Source organism: Euleptes europaea, chromosome 6, assembly GCF_029931775.1.
Source record: "Euleptes europaea isolate rEulEur1 chromosome 6, rEulEur1.hap1, whole genome shotgun sequence".
NCBI classification, from domain to species: domain Eukaryota; kingdom Metazoa; phylum Chordata; class Lepidosauria; order Squamata; family Sphaerodactylidae; genus Euleptes; species Euleptes europaea.
Genome location: NC_079317.1, coordinates 76,599,966 through 76,614,311, shown reverse-complemented (window position 1 = coordinate 76,614,311; position 14,346 = coordinate 76,599,966).

Sequence of the window (14,346 nt, the reverse complement as noted above, 5' to 3'; positions counted from 1 at the left end):
TACTAGCCTTTACGGCTAAAAGGAACCTCCACATTCAGAGGCAGTAAACCTCTTAATACCAGTGCCAGGGGGGCTCTAGGCCCTGTTGTTGGACCTCCAGAGTAACTGGTTTGCAACTGTGTGAAGCAGGATGTCAGAGGGGTGGGCCACTGGATTGATCCAGCAGAGTTGTCCTTACATTCTCATAATACTTTGCTGAAAAGGTTGTGAAATTCTTCGCTGAATGAAAGGAAGAAACACATCCCTTCTCAAAGGCTGCTGAGCTGATGGTCACTGTCTTGCTCCCCTGTGTTTTGATTGGTTCGTTGCTAGGGTTGCCAATATCCAAGTACTAGGCTGTAATGAAGCAAAGTTGGAAATAAAGAACAGCACGCTGGCTCAAGTCAATATCTTACTCAGTATATTATGTCAAAAATGTCGACAACCTATCACTAAATACTATCACTACACCTAACATGCTGTACAATATGTACACACATAATGTATAACTATACAAAGGATAAGACAATAATACAATAACAATGCATGAAAAAACTCAGTGCAACCAAGGGAAAAGTCCAGGTAAGCGCACTATAACAGTGGTATGCCGCTCTAAACCATAATACAAAAGAGACCTTCAGCATAAATGTTCATGACAAGATCCGGGTGGAACAGTTGATAATGGTCCAAGGTAGGCATTTGTTTTACACACAGGCTTTTTGCCCCAGAAGCAACAGATTTACTCAAGGAACCAAATAAATCTATGGGGAGATTTAGATAATAGTTTGTGTTATTGACTGTATCATGTTGTAAGGACAGAATAATCTTCAAGTCTCTAATTCATTTGCATCCAGGAGAATTAAAGTGGACAACATTAATATCCTTCTAAGCAGACCATCAGTGCTGTTTATCACTATTTATGAGTGATAAACAGCACTCATCTGCAACCTTAAATATCCTGTAGATGCCCTGTAAATATCCTGTAAATGATCACCTAATCCCAGCCCTCTGTTCCCTAGTAGACTTAGTCATGATGCAATTATTTGCCAGTGTGCTCATATTCATATCAGTCATGTTATAGCCCCCGACACAAGATTAGTGGCATTCTACTTGTTGCACTGGTAAATAGCTATCCGTAGAGAAAGGAATAGCAGTTGCTCTCATTCTGCTTCACCTCTATAGATCACTAGGAGCAAACTTTAACAATACTGCTGGGGCATTTAATGAGTTCTACTGGATATATGAGGATTGACATAGCAAGACAAATGTAATGGCCATTTGTTTTTCATGGACAAGTCATGGACCATGGGAGAGAAGCAAACAGATTAAAATGCCAAAACACATTTGTTATTTGAGTAGCATCACAGAGTGAAAACACAGAGGGACAACATTTCAAAACTCTGTGTAGGTGGTACCAACCACAATATCTTCTCTATAAAATTTCCTGCATGTCCCTTTCAGACAACTCTGAACCTTTAAACAAAGCACATAATATTTTGAAAGACAAAATTCAGAGGGGTGGCTGTGTTAAGTCTGCTACAGCAAAAATAAAAGGCAGTTCTCAGCTACTCATCCTGGGGTAGGGTTGCCAACCTCCAGGTAGTAGCTGGAGATCTCCTGCTATTACAACTGATCTCCAGCCAGTAGAGATCAGTTCCCCTGGAGAAAATGGCCACTTTGGCAATTGGACAATTGGGCAATTGAAGTCCCTCCCCTCCCCAAACCCCGCCCTTCTTAGGCTCTGTCCCAAAAACCGATCTCCATGGGTCTCTGAGCATGAGCAAAGAGGATAAAAAGCAGACCTTGACTCCATTTCAGGGATAGATTTTTCAGAATCCTGGTGGTGCTTGCTGCCACTCTGGTCTGTGCTGGAGGTCTACTCCAGCTGCTGCCTGCTTGGGAAGATCTTTTAGTTCTGTACCTGGACATCTTAAGGATTGGTTTGACCACAGTAGATTTTGTTGTAAAACTGTATTTAATATTTCTCTGTGTGTGTGTTTTGCATGGGGGTTGTTGTTGGAGTGGAGGGGGCCTTTGTTTTCCTTCTGGTCTTTTTAAAAATAGATTTCATTAGTTTTGTTTCACACTGTTTTTAAAATGTTTTAAAATATGTGTGCTGTATTATTGATTCTCTTCTCTTGGCTTGTTCTAGAATTTTGAACTGCTTTGCATTTTTTTAAAAGGTTTTAAATTGTTAAAGGATTTGTGCTGGCAGGTGTTCCAAGTTGGTTTCTCTGGTTTACAGAGAAAAAAATGGGCAAAGCACCAGAGGTTACAAGGTGTTCATCTAATTACTTGCAGCTACTCCAAAGTTTTACAAATAGTAGTAACAACAAAGGTCCAATTAAATTGCATACAAATAATGAGCAAACTCAAAAAGCAAATGTTGATAATATAACATAAAACCATAACAGTTTCTCTGGTTTGACATTAGTTCTGTTAGGCCTGCCACATTGGACCTGGGTTCTGCTTGGCTTCTGTGGCTTGATATTGGTTCTGATGGGCTTGCAACAGTATTGCTTAAGTTGGTTTGTCTTGGATTCTATAATTTGACATCGGTTGTGTTGGCCAATGGTTGCCCTTGTGTGCTTTTCTATTGGCTTCTTTGCCCTGGAGAAAGCATGTTTTTCAGGGGCCCACATAATTAGACCCATTGAGCCAATTCACTTGAAATGGGGTGGGGAAGGTTTTTAGTAGACAGGCAGGACCAGGTTCCCTGGAATATTGCTATTTTTTGCTTGAAAGCAGCCACTCCAGCCTCTCAGAAAGGGAATAATGGTCCTGAAATATTCAGAATTGGCGGGAAAAACCCTGAATCTGAACCTTGAAATGGTATTGGAGATGTGAATAGAAGCCATTCCCACAATCTGAGTCTGAAAAATATTGATCCCCCCCCCCCAAATACACATCCCTAGGTAGGACTAGGAGATTTTCCTTCATGCCGCCAATAGAAGATGAGGTTAGGAACAGTTACATAAGTTGGCTCATTCTTCAAGCTTTTCGTTACAGGTTGACCTATCCATTCTCTCTTAAATTGATGTGGCATTACCTGGTCATCTTTGAGGGCCAAGAAGGACTTATTTAGTCTTCCTTCAAATTGGTTTGTGCAGTGGAGTATCTTTTTCATCTACTCCACATTGTTCTAAGACTGGGTGAATAATTTAGGCCTGGTCTTTTTGACTGGTTACACTATAAATTGGGATGGCAAGAATAGTGCAGGTTGCTAGGGTGCAGATAGAGCTAACTGGTGAACCTCCTATGGTATCTAAGGATTAAGGGCTTTCCCCAAGCTAACCCATCATTGGCTTGAGTGACTGAATGACTTGGGGGTGGGAAATGCCCTTAGTCCCGAGCAGCACCAATTTAGCACCCTTTAGTAGGCTTGTCAACCTCGGGGGGGGGGGGGAACTGTAGTACTCCTAAGATTACAACTGATCTCCAAACAATGTAGAACCGCTCTCCTAGAGGAAGTGACAGCATTGGAGGGTGGACTCTATGGTAGCACATCACCACTGAGCTCTGCCTCTCCCCAAACTCTAACCCCCAGGCACCACTTCCAAATCTCCAGGGATTACTCAAGATGTATTTGGCAACCTTAGCCCTTAGTTGCTTATGCAGCATGTGGGAGGAGGAGATATGAGGCTTTAGTAGTAAGTTCTAGCCAAGTCTGGAGCCAAAGAGGATTTCACCAAAAGAATGAAAGCCGTAATCATGGTCACCCCAGAGCCCCTTGAGATGTCTGATGTACCTCTGTGGAAGTTTTCCTTCTCATATCGTGAGAGCAGCCTGGAATGAGTTCAGCACAATTCTTTCATAATCCTTTTTAGCCTTGCCAGCACCAACAAAGGTTAAAAGATCATGAAAGAGTTGTTTTCCTTTCTGCTTTCCTCTCCAGGAGCTGTCTTAGAGAGCCTGTTTCATCAGATTCAAGTGATGCCACAAGTTCTAGTCTCTGGAATCTTATGTCTGTTAAGGTGTAATTTAGACATTTGAGTAAGGATGTGGATGCTTGGGCATGAATGTAAAGTGAAAGTGACTACATGCTTTTTGCAGAAATTGCCGCCTTGCACCAAGGTTTCCTGCATCAAATGTCTAACATGTGAATGAGAGATCCATAAATACCTATGTGCATTGGAGAGCCAGGTGTACTTATTTCATGTTTACTCTTGTTGTTGTTTACTCTTTACATATTTTCTACAGGAAACTGAATGTATCACCAGTGTACCCACAGCCCACATGTTTGCTCTGCATTGGCAAACAGGGGGTCGCCATGAACTCAACTCCTTCTTGTTGCTTCATCAGTCTTACTCTCTCACATTTTTGCCTTTGAAATATTAAAACTGCTGAATCGTGGCCACTGCTGAGCCCTCAATCTTGCCTTCCCCTTCTCTATACTGCCCACATCTACTAATCACCACTTAAATTGAATGTGACAGCATCCCTATTTCTCCAGGCTTTGTGGTTGCTTTTAACCCCAGAAGGTATTACACTGTGCAAGGAGGCCAGAAAGAAAGATACATTTTGATATTACCTTTGTTGCCTTTAATCCCTAGGGTGAAATTAGGATTAACAATCTTTAAAAATGTGTAGGCTGGCTACTACTCCCTTCATATTTCTTCAGTCCGAGTATATTTACTGACTGGGCTTCGAAAACAAAGTTAATTTCTTCTCCACTTTTAAGATGACAGTCTCAAGAGGAGGAAAAAATCGAAAGAGTTAGAATACTCTTATGAGCATGACTCACAATATAAAGTGACTAGGATCTGACAGGGGAAGAAATCATTAAAATGAACAAAAGGACAGATTCTGTAAAGTTTCAAGCTTCTCCAGGAGGATGCTATGCAGCCTCATATCCCATCTATTTCAATAACATTTGAGGGCTCCTTATAACAAAGTGCCCATCATTTTGGTATATGGTACCCACAAATGACCACCACTTTGCAGAATTGTGCTAAAGACACACTAGGAAATCAACCACTGTTTCCAGACCAAAAGAACTTTGCCACCTTCAAACCTAGCTTGTAGTCCGATTAAGCCACTATTAGCTACTATGACTAGCTGGAATGGTGCAAGATCCCAGAGAAAGGTTTTTCTCAGCCCTACAGCCTGCAGTCATTCTAACTGAAGATGTTCAGCTGAAATTAAAAAAGAAGTAAATGTCAAGGACTGAAGAACAATGCAGTAAGCATGTGATCGGGGCAGAATTTAGCTCCCCTTCCTGTGTACCCAGTTTTGGTTAAAACAGAACCCCACTCTCTGTTTTAGATGTTGACTAATGATATAAGAGGATCCCTCAAGTATCTATTATTTGTGTCCACCGGCGAATTTCTTGAGCTGCCAAATGTCTGACTGGTAAACATCTTTGTTTGCTTGTTTTTTTTCATATGTGCTGACTCCTCATTCTACACTATCCTTCCAATTTTCTTGAACGTTTTGTTATATATTCAAGTGGCAGAATAATGGCCAGAACCAAATGTTCCTGATTACTACCAACTTTACTTCTATTTGGAATATTTAGAATCATAGTATGAAAAATGGAGTATTTGGTTCAAGTTTTGATCAGTTAATATACAAATGTGTGTGTAAAGTGCCATCAAATCACACCCAGCATATGGTGACCCAGTAGGGTTTTCAAGGCAAGAGACTAACAGAGGTGGTTTGCCATTGCCTGCCTCTGCCTAGCGACCCTGGTATTCCTTGGGGGTCTCCCATCCAAGTACTAACTGGGGCCAGCCCTGCTTAGCTTCTGAGATCTGATGAGATCAGGCTAGCCTGGGCCATTCAGATCAGGGTAATATCCAAATGCACATCTGTATTAAAGACAAGAGCTCCAAATCTATCCCTAGATGTACACAAAGATGCACTGTGAAGGTTCTCCAGAAGGGCTATGCACTTATAACTCAGTAAAAGAACTTGGAATCTTCCCCATCATCCATTTGGAAACCAAAGAAGGAGGATATATTCAGTCCTCTCTTTAGCAAACATCAAATTGATGGATCAGAACATCTTTTAATGGGCCTATTTGGGCACAGCTGTAGCAGCTGTACACATATTCCTTTGGACTAGTCCAAAGCTGAAAGTCACTTCTTAGATTTTATAACTCACATGCATTTGATCAAATGTTTTCCCCCTCAAAATATACCGTGGATGAGTGACCTGGTTGGAAGAAAATGATGGGGTTATCTATCTCAGTTAATACTGCCTAGTTGTGTAGCCTTCATCAACCCTGCATGGAAGGTTGGGCAAGGAGTGGTGGCTATCCTCCTCTGTGAGTCTTTTTCTTTTCACAGATTCCCAGTGCAAACTCTAGCTGGCATCAATTGTCTGTACCTTATGTTAGGTTACAGACATAGATTGAGCTTTTTTTTTTTTTTTACCTGTTACCTGGTTCCCCACGAGGCACCCTGTCTGACCTGTCTGAAGTAATCTTAGGCTTGGTGAAGGAGACACCCACATTTATTGTTTTGGGTGATTTCAACATTCCTGCCAACAACACCTTGCTTGGGCTGTTTCAGGATTTTCTAGCCTTTCTGATCATTCTGGGCCTCTTGTGGGTTGTGTCAGACTCTACACATAACAAAGGATATACCTTAGATTTAATTTTCTGCACCGAACCTTGGGGAAAGGTCATGCCCATGGTTGGGAGTTTTAGCCTGTGCCATGGTCTGACCACTGCCTCCTCAAGGTACAGATCTGTGTGACACTGATGCTCTGCAGGAGTGAGGGATCAGTTAAAATGGTCCACCCATGGAGACTAGTGGATCCAACTGGTTTCCAGAATGCCCTAAGGGATTTCAAGGTCACAAACGTTGGGTCTTCTTTGGCCACAGCGGGAACCTGAAATGAGAAGCTCCTTGAAACTCTCAGTGTGGTTGTCCACACACACACCTTTGAGCTAGAATCCAAAGGCCTGATTTACTGTGGAGCTGGGTGACTTAAAGATGGCTGGGAGACATCTTGAACAGCATTGGCAGAAAACTTGAAGTGACTACAAATGTGTTATAGAACTCATTAGAAGACATGTGAGGCAGCAATGACTGCAGAAAAAAAGGTCCAGTTTTTTAGCTACCATTGCATCAGCTAGCCTGTGCCCAGAAACTGAAATTCTAGGAATTCTCAGTATATTTCCTGGTCCATTTATGGATCATTTTGATCCAGTTACAACAATGGATGCTGGCAAAATATTGTGATTGGTGAAGGCCTCTACATGATAGTTTAGATCCCTGTCCAACCTGGTTATTGAAATCATGTTAAGATTGCATAACTGAAACCCTGACGTCCTTTGTCAATCAGATTCCATCAGTCTCAGGGATGTTTCCTTGTTCTCTGAAACAGGCGGTCAGTCGTTTTGCTAAGTAGTGCTCATCCTCACTGAGTTCACAAGGCCAACAGGAAAGATACAACCCACGGATCAATTGTCAGATATTACATTCAAACTGCCTAAGATGAGGCATATGATCCACCCACCAGGGGATATTTTTACTGCTCATTATGAAGCAGGGGTGGGTTTTCTGTTATACTTACTATATGTCCATTTAACACCCAAATGTAGCAGTAGAAAATAGCTAAGTGTGATGCATTCAACTCCAACATACTGTATATGTTCTTGCTAAACTGAAGTTATATCCTGAATTGACATGCAGGGAAATAAAGTTGTTGTTGTTGTTGTTGTTGTTGTGTGTAGTGCCATCAAGTTGCAGCAGACTTATAGCAATCCCTGGTGGGGTTTTCAAGCAAGTGATTAAATAAACGTGGTTTGCCATTGCCTTCCTCCTCAGAGTCTTCCTTGGAGGGCTCCTTTCCAAGTATCAACCCAGCTTAGCTTCCAAGATCTGATAAAATTGGGCTATACTAGCTGAAAAACATTTAAAAGAAATTGGTTCTTGTAGGTTATCCGGGCTGTGTGACCGTGGTCTTGGTATTTTCTTTCCTGACATTTTGCCAGCAGCTGCGGCAGGCATCTTCAGAGGAGTAACACTGAAGGACAGTGTCTCTCAGTGTCAAGTGTGTAGGAAGAGTAATATATAGTCAGAAAGGGGTAGGGTTTGAGCTGAATCATTGTCCTGCAAAAAGTATCAAAGGTAATGTGCTAATCATTGATACCTTTGATACTTTTTGCAGGACAATGATTCAGCTCAAACCCTACCCCTTTCTGACTATATATTACTCTTCCTACACACTTGACACTGAGAGGCACTGTCCTTCAGTGTTACTCCTCTGAAGATGCCTGCCGCAGCTGCTGGCGAAACGTCAGGAAAGAAAATACCAAGACCACGGTCACACAGCCCGGATAACCTACAAGAACCAATGAGCTCTGACCGTGAAAGCCTTCGACAATATTTAAAAGAAAATTCTCCAAAAAAAACAACAACCTATCTTTCCTACCTTTTTTATAAGCGTAAAAATGACCATTATCATTAATATTACTAGTATAGAATGCTGTTATTAAAGAAGGGAGGAGAAAGACAGGAAAAGGACTTGTCTTCTTTCCAGAATTTGGATTCCAAGCAAACATCTGAATTTATTTTTGCTCTTCGAGAATGGGAAAGAATACCCTCTGAAGCAATCCATTATATCAGTCTACAGCACTTTCCTTCCTAGCTGCCCACTCACTTCTGCCTCCCACTTTGCAGGCTCTGGAGGCTTCTTTCTCTAAAGCTATGTTTCCCTGAAGAGCTGCAATATTCAAACGCCGTCAACCACGATCACAGGGATGTTTCTGATTAAACCAAAACTTTATTAGAACAATGATTTAAACTGCTAGTGCTAGTTATTCAATTACTAGTTTTCCAGCTTCAACCTTTTTCTGAAAGGTTTAATTTTCATAGATATCACTGAGTTACTCTTATCCCTTATGCAGCATGTTCATAGGAGACTCCATATGTAGATTTCAATGCCCCCCCAAAAAGGTAGCCAACTCTAATGGAATGCAGTACTGAGAGCTTGCTTCTTTACTAACATAGAGCAGCTTCTTTTTTTCCTCCACATTTTCCTGGAGTGATTCCTCAGTACCCACAAAATAAGCATCCTCTGTTTTCCAAATGTCAAACATATCTGCACTTCACTGTATTAGCCCACAACAGATTTCAGCCTAATCAGCGGGCGGCTAGCTTGACATGGATTTTGTCATGTGTGAAAATGCTCATGCAAGGACACCCAAAGAGGTTGCAAAGACAGGTGAAGAAGATGTAAACAAACATAAACCTGTTAAGCCTTTCTGGTATAGATTGGTCTGTGCTAGCTGACATGCTTATCCCTTAAGCAATCCACAATCCAAATTGTAAACAACTTGTAAGAATCAAACAGGAAGTTCTGTCCAAATCTGCCTTTTCTAAAAGACGTGGCTGTGATAAAAGTGTAAAAACAAAAGCCATGTAATTATGTTGGGGGGGGGGACACACCATGGCTCAGCTGTTCAGCAATTACTTTGCTTGCAGTAGTAGGATGAGGTAGTTGATGATATGAAAGACTTCTGCCTGATTCTCGGGAGAGCTCCAGCCAGTCAGAGCAGGCAATACTGACCTTAATAGACCAATGGTCTGACTCATTATAAGGCAGTTTCTTGAATTCCTGTGAAACCACAATAAGGTTGTGGGACTGGCCAGGATATAAATATAGCTAATAACACAAAACCACTGGTAAGCTTATGAAACTAGAAACTCTCATATGACCCAATCATCATGCTAGAAATGTGAACAGTCAACAATGTCTGAAAATCATCCCAGTTTTTAGTAACTGTTTTCTAAATTTCTTGAAATGAAACCAAGAGCTAGTTAAACAGAAAATACAGTTTTGAATGATATACTTCACCACATCAGAAGCACCTTTCTATTGGGAGAGAGATCCCTGTGTTTAAAATTAAATGCATTTCAAACAAATTTAGAATAAACTTTTCACAAACTTTATTTAGGACAACATCATAGAATCATAGAGTTGGAAGGGACCACCGGGGTCATCTAGTCAAACCCCCTGCACAATGCAGGAAATTCACAACTACCTCTCCCCAGTGACCCCTACTCCATGCCCAGAAAATGTATTAATTGTGTGCATTTACAATGCATGAAAAGGATTGAAACTGACTGAAATACACTTTTTTTACATGCACAGAATGTAATGTGCCTGATCTTGAAAATAGATACTGGGGCTAAGTCCTAGTGAGCCTTGGCACACAATCTCTGACAACATCATACTGGAATATAATGTGGAAGAGGTGTTAAATATCATCTATGTATCCTTAGTAAACAGTTACTCCAGTGCAAAATTATACACACACTAACTACAGCATTGTCATACTAAAACAATTTTAATAGCTTCTTTTTGATATTTTTATAATACCTGCTTCAGTTATCATTGGGCACAGGACAAATACAGAGTGACACATGCCATAGAGAAAAAGAAGTAGATATAATCACATTAACATTACGATCTGCCATATCAAGGTGCTTCATTGTTGGACTGATTTTTCAATTAGTTGATTTCTTTACAAAATAATTCAGCTTCCTTATGAAAAGGAGTTCTAAAGAAAAGGCTGTATGTTCAGAGCACTTTGCCTCCACGTGATACAAAATGTTACCTAGGAATTTTGCAGGCAGCAAGGAACACAAATAAAAGAAGTTCTCACTCATAGAGGACATTCCCATTTTACTAGCAGGTCATCTTTGAAGTAGCAGTCTAAGAAGGGTCATGTGTCTGACTCCTCTTCTCCAGCTAGCGAGGCAGGCAGTTTGATCCTACCCATCTCACTATGGAAGTTGTTTTGATGGTGATTTAAAAGTTTATTACAGGGTTACAGCTGGCTGGGCATTTCTCTCCACATCTCTTACAAAAAAGGTGGAAATACATTTTTGCCACACAATTTATTGGGTTCATTCCAAATCGGTGTTTTTTGTACTTCTTCCTCGTAGAATATGCCACCTTGGGACACTGAGGTTTCTCACTTGGGGTCATTTTCATCAATGACAAATTTCACTTCTGTTCCCTTCCAGAAACTTCTGGATGTATTGACATTGTTGAAACAGCTATGCTAGTACAGACAAAAAAAAGTCAGAGATTTTTTTAAAAAATGTGATACACTCTTAGAAGGAAGGAAGAGAAAGGAGTATTTTGGCCTGGTAGACCAGGAAAGAATCTCTTCTCTCCTTTGAGTGGAATGTATAAAATTCTGGCAAATCAAGAAGGAAAGTGGATTGTTTATTGTGATCCCATGGGCAAACAGCTCCCCGGGGAAAGGAAAACCAATAAAACACAGACAATGATTTATTTGGGAAAACAAACAGCCACAGCTTTATTGATTACAACAGATGGAGTGTTGTTGGAGCATAGGGACAGATCCAGAGATCGGGTGACCACCCTGTCATCCGATATATCAATAGCTCGATAGAACGGCCCAACCCACATGTTGGGACAGCAACCGGGGTGGCGTATAGGTGGCCCCACCAGGAAATTGATCTCTGGGTGAAGCCTACGCCACCTGGGAGTGGAGTAAATAAACAGCCCCCAAGCTGGGCAACAATAATGTACTTCATCGCAAGACCCCTTATGGGGATCCCCAAATGGGGAAGGCAGGCACACAGACACATCTTCCCCAAATTGGATCAGTCCCAATGCCAAAAACCGCCTGAGCTGTGACGATAAGAAAGACAATAACAAACCAAGGGAGGGTGGGCAGGACTCGCTGCCGCCAAGCCACAAACAGGCTGGTGCCTAGGCAGTGTGCCCCTAAATAGGAGAGGGATGGGGCGGAGCGGCACAGGGAGTGCCATTGTCATGCCCATGCCCGCCCTGCACAGCAATAGGCTGTGGGGAAGAACTGGGCAGGCGGAACGCCCGGCCACACGGAGAGGGCGAGAGCGGTGATGCTCGCTCCCCTCCCCCCCAGCAAATCCTCCTTTTTCCCCTTGGAGTCAGGCCCAGCAGGATCGCTAGGTGTGACCAAGGTGAGTCTTAGTCACTTTTATTTATTCATAGATGCAATATTTCGGCTTCTTTCCCACATAAGCTGAGTTCAAGGCAACATACTTAGTCTAAGAGAAATACCAAAGGTACAGGAGCTGAGATGTAAGATGTGTATAGCTTTTGAAATGTAACTGGAGAGAGGGAGTTCCATAAGCAGAGGGAAAACCACTCTCTTGGAGCCATCCACTTTACTTAATAGGGCGTGAGCACATGGAAAGGAACCTGCCTAGCTGGACTTAATTTCCAGGCAGAAACATATTGAATAAGGCAAACCTTTTAAGTATCCTGTTCCCACAGGGTTGCCAGGTCCCCCTTAGCCATTAGCAGGGAGGGGTGGGGTGGGGGGATATTAGCAGGCTTAAAATGAAGCCTAAGCCTTGATGTCTAGGGTTGCCAACCTCCAGGTGGTAGCTGGAGATCTCCTGCTATTACAACTGATCTCCAGCCAATAGACATCAGTTCACCTGGAGAAAATGGTTGCTTTGACAATTGGACTCTATAGCGTTGAAGTCTCTCCCCTCCCCAAACTCCACCATCCTCAGGCTCCACCCCAAAAATCTCTCACCAGTTGTGAAGAGGGACCTGGCAACCCAACCTGATCTGGGCCTGAAAGCATGTAAGCAGCCAATGGAGTTACCTTATTGTTTGATTAAAGAGTGTGGCATTTAATCGCACTGAGACTTCCTCCTCCTCATCTTTTCCAGTATTCTCCTATTGCACCTGATACAAAATAGGGGAGATGACCATTTTGACAGAGTACAATGAGTTCAGAAATGTGGGGTAACAAGCTAATCCATCATATAGCAGTTTGTTGTGTTACTAATACATTTATTATGGCTGTTGCACACATCTATCAATCTGCTGGTTCCAGTTCCCTGCTAAGTGTAAATGAGTGGTAGAAGCCAGAGATTGATCCACTCCATACACAGGTAGCAATCTTTTTTCTTTTCTTTCTTTTCTTTTCTATCAAGGATGCAATCTATTATAATTGTATAATATGTTCCGTTTCCTTCGATATATATTGTGTTTGTTCATGGCTCAGCAATTTGCTTTCCTATAAAATCTCATGGGCATTTTTGTTTTGTTTTTCATTTTCTTCCTTCAATTAATAACTATCTGAAAAAAGGGACTGCCCTGGAGTTGCCCAGGGCGAAGTGACACACTATACTTGATGTAAAAGTCATTGTTTAAACATTAGTCTAGATTCTGAATGAGACAAAAGGATGTAAAACAAACTCTGTGCAATCAGCAGCAAATGTGTGTCCATCTATGTAAACTGTACATTTTCCTGTTTGATAAAGTAGTTAACCTTAGCACCAATATACTTAACGCTTTTAAAAAGCATAATTTTACGTGGTTTTTATAATTCAAAACTCAATTAGATAAATCAAACACTCCTATTTAAACAAATCTGTCAGTCTAATCAATCACAACAATTGCATTGGAATGCCTTTGGTTGCAATCCTGAGTCACACTGCCAAATAGAGAAGGCAAAGAAGTGCAAGTTGCCCTATGTTTAGTAAGGATAAAGTCTGGATATTTGCACAGTATTTCAACCATTGTTTTTCAGGGGCTAGGTCTGGCCCTACACACCTTACTACTTAGTATACTTACAGTGCATTCCTAAGGAGAGTTACCCCATTGGGCTTAGACTGGAATAACTCTCCTTAGAAATGCACTATTACTATACTAACAGCACATTCCTGACCTTCAAGGGCGAAAGCCCTTAGGAGGCCAGAAAGTGGCTGCGCTGGCATTAGGGCCCCCTGCACCAGCATCCAGGCTACTTACGCCAGAGTTAGTGGCCCCAACGCCAGCGGGGAGGCCCGGGCGGACACCGGTCTCCGGGTGCTGTCGTGACAGCGCCGCCCCAGGATGCTGGCGGGGCCTTCCACCGTCGTCCCACTAGCGTAAAGGCCCGTGCTGGCATCAAGGGAGGCGTTCCCAGAGCGAGCCAGGGAGAGGAGCTGCTGTTAGGCAGCCTCCTGCCCCTTTCGCCTCTCATACTCCAGTGGCGAGAAGAGCGAGGCTGTACCTGCTTTTCTCAATGGGGCAAAAAGCCCCATTTTAAGAGAAAAAAGCCTCTCAAAGGCTTTTTTTTTTTTTTTTTTTTGAGCTGCTGATGGCCTTGGAATAGCTTAGGAGGCGCCTCCCTGCCCTCCCCGGCCACCAGCAGCTCAGGAATGCGCTGTAAGTATGTGCTTAGGATGCTCTTACCAACAGTGATGCTCACATAGTGATCCATAATATGATCCCACTTGGTACTGTAATTATGCTTTACCGGTATGACCAGCAAATGCCCTTCAGGAAAAAAAATGGTTAGGATTGAAGGGGCAATCCACTGAAATCTGGGCGGAGTACTATGTCACAGACCAAGGGAATATTTGATTTTTCATTTCCAACCACTTGTAC